At 38.6% G+C, this 2574-nt stretch overlaps 1 long non-coding RNA gene across 1 annotated transcript; it reads left to right on the top strand.

Annotated features, from left to right (window-relative positions):
- The first annotated feature begins 853 nt into the window (after window positions 1–853).
- Window positions 854–2255, top strand: LOC121376847. Its single transcript, XR_005958539.1, has 2 exons — window positions 854–1224; window positions 1587–2255. It is a non-coding gene; the product is annotated as an uncharacterized LOC121376847 (long non-coding RNA).
- Window positions 2256–2574: the final 319 nt, after the last annotated feature.

Here is a 2574-nt window from a genome sequence, read left to right as displayed (position 1 = left end):
CACCTACCAACTGAGCTCTTAAGAACTCGATGTGGGTTGGAGCCGGTACCGGGCTGCGAACCCTGTACCTACCAGCCTGTAGTCCGATGGCTTAACTAGTGCACCACCGAGGCTGGTGGTCGAATCAGTTATGATCCTGACAAACTAAAATAAACGAAAAGTGACTTTGTTTTTCAATGGAACTAAATTCCGCCCATTTGTTGCAATGGTGGTATGGTCCCTTCACAACCGCCCTCTGTGGCGTCGAAGTTAGGCCATCGGTCTACAGGCTGGTAGGTACTGGGTTCGGATCCCAGTCAAGGCATGGGATTTTTAATCCAGATACCGACTCCAAACCCTGAGTGAGTGCTCCGCAAGGCTCAGTGGGTAGGTGTAAACCACTTGCATCGACCAGTGATCCATAACTGGTTCAATAAAGGCCATGGTTTGTGCTATCCTGCCTGTGGGAAGCGCAACTAAAAGATCTCTTGCTGCCTGTCGTAACAGAGTAGCCTATGTGGCGACAGCGGGTTTCCTCTAAAAAACAGTGTCAGAATGACCATATGTTTGACGTCCAATAGCCGATGATAAGATAAAAAATCACTGTGTTCTAGTGGCATCGTTAAATAAAACAAATTTTCTTTTTTTGGTCCCTTCACATAAGGTTACTCCGGTGACGACAAGCCTAGTTGTAATCAGTTTGTTTGTTTTGTTTACGACACCACTAGAGCACAATGATTTATTAATCATCCGCTATTGTATGTTAAACATTTGGTAATTTTGACTCATAGTCAATAAAGGAAACCCGCCACATTATTTTTTTTCCCAATGATGCAAGGGATATTTCATATGCACCTTCCCACAGACAGGTGTCACAAGTCAAGGGTAATCTGATTTTAATTGTATGAAAGAGAATATGTGGTTATATATTTTATAACATTTTTTATCATTTATACGGTATTTTAATTTATACGAATGAGAGAAGCATGAAGTATGAGTCATAGCTTGTATCTCACACGTGAAGCTGTCTTTAATTAGCAAGGTAGCAATTTGTATTATTGTAGCTTGTGGTATGGGTGAGTGATAGATGAGTGATAAGCTGACTGGGTGAATATAGTGTGGAACTGGGCTATTGAGTGGATGATTTGTCATTAATCGCTGAGAGAGAATCATTGAACATTCAGTTTGGGAAAGACTTGGTAGAAGTGTAAGAGACTTTGTGGAAGTTCGGGTTATTGTTTAACCGTAAGTAAATTAAATATTTTACACATGTATTGTGTTACAGAGGTGTGACATTTGAATGTTATTTTGGTCTGTATTTAGTTTGCTATATTAAATGTATATATTTAGCAAATGCTCAGTGTAACTTGTGAAATGCGGACATTGTGTAAAGTAATGAAATTGTTTGCTATATGTATTTATGTGTTTATTAAATGTATAATGTGAATTGAATTATGCACATGAAGTAAGTTGTACGTGTTATTAACGTATACGTTGTGAAACCTGTATAATGTGGACATGTGTGAAATGATGAAAATGATTGATGTATGAAGGGTATTTAATATTGAGGTTTTGCATGATAGTAATGGAGTGTATATTGTTTACAGCAGCTTGTGTGGTATCTGTTGAGACCAACAACGGGATGAGCAGCGAGGGGCAATGTTAGAGTTTGACCAGGTGATTGGGCTGCGGAATTATGTGAAGAAGGGACGAGGAAACTGACGTTGATGTTAATTCATGGAAGTTGGGTACAGCTGAAGTGGAAATTGAAGTTCCACATGTGGGCTACTTATTAGCCATGATGTTGTGGTGGTGAATAACAAGTGTATTGTTATCGTGCAGCATCTCGGTGAATAACAAGTGTATTGTTATTGTGCAGCAGAAACATATTGTGTAAATATGGCTGTAGTATTTAGAGCTGATTTGAAATGGAGGGTGCTAACTAATGTTAGTACATAATTTAGTTAGAACAAAATATGTATATAAAAGTTGATCACGAGGAAGTGAATCATAAGGATTGTGGTATGAACTGAAACATTTTATATTGAACTGTGTGGTTTTAGTATATTTTTGTGTGTTGTGATACGTGATATTTTTATATGAAATTATGTGTAAAGTGGTGATAATGTATGTTTATTATATATGAGAAGTGTGAGTGTTGAGGGAGTGCTGGTGATTAGTGGTATGTGAGAGGGATATAATTAGGGTTAGTAAGTAGGAGTGGAGAATGAATGTGATTGTTATTTGTGTGCTGTAAATAAATGTAATATAATTTATTTGGATTAGTGTTTCTTTTAGTTATTCAATCACTTGTGACAACAGGAAAGCACATAACACGGCCTTTGACCAGTTGTGGTGTATTGGATGGAACGAGAACAAACCCAATCAGATGAACGGATCCACCGACTGAGCTAAGTCCCGCCCCCAGCTGTATTCGGAGATTTTGAAGTTCTTCGACTGAGTCAATGAGATGCTGTTTTCACTATGTTACACGTAAAGTGGGTTAATGCAACAGAAGCCGTTGTATGCTATCGTATGCGTCACCGTACCACGCGAAACAAGATCCGGTGACAGAAAATAAGGAAACTACAGCGA

The sequence above is a fragment of the Gigantopelta aegis genome, chromosome 2, assembly GCF_016097555.1.
Source record: "Gigantopelta aegis isolate Gae_Host chromosome 2, Gae_host_genome, whole genome shotgun sequence".
Classification (NCBI taxonomy): Eukaryota; Metazoa; Mollusca; class Gastropoda; order Neomphalida; family Peltospiridae; genus Gigantopelta; species Gigantopelta aegis.
This window is presented reverse-complemented; position numbering and strand designations above follow the sequence as displayed.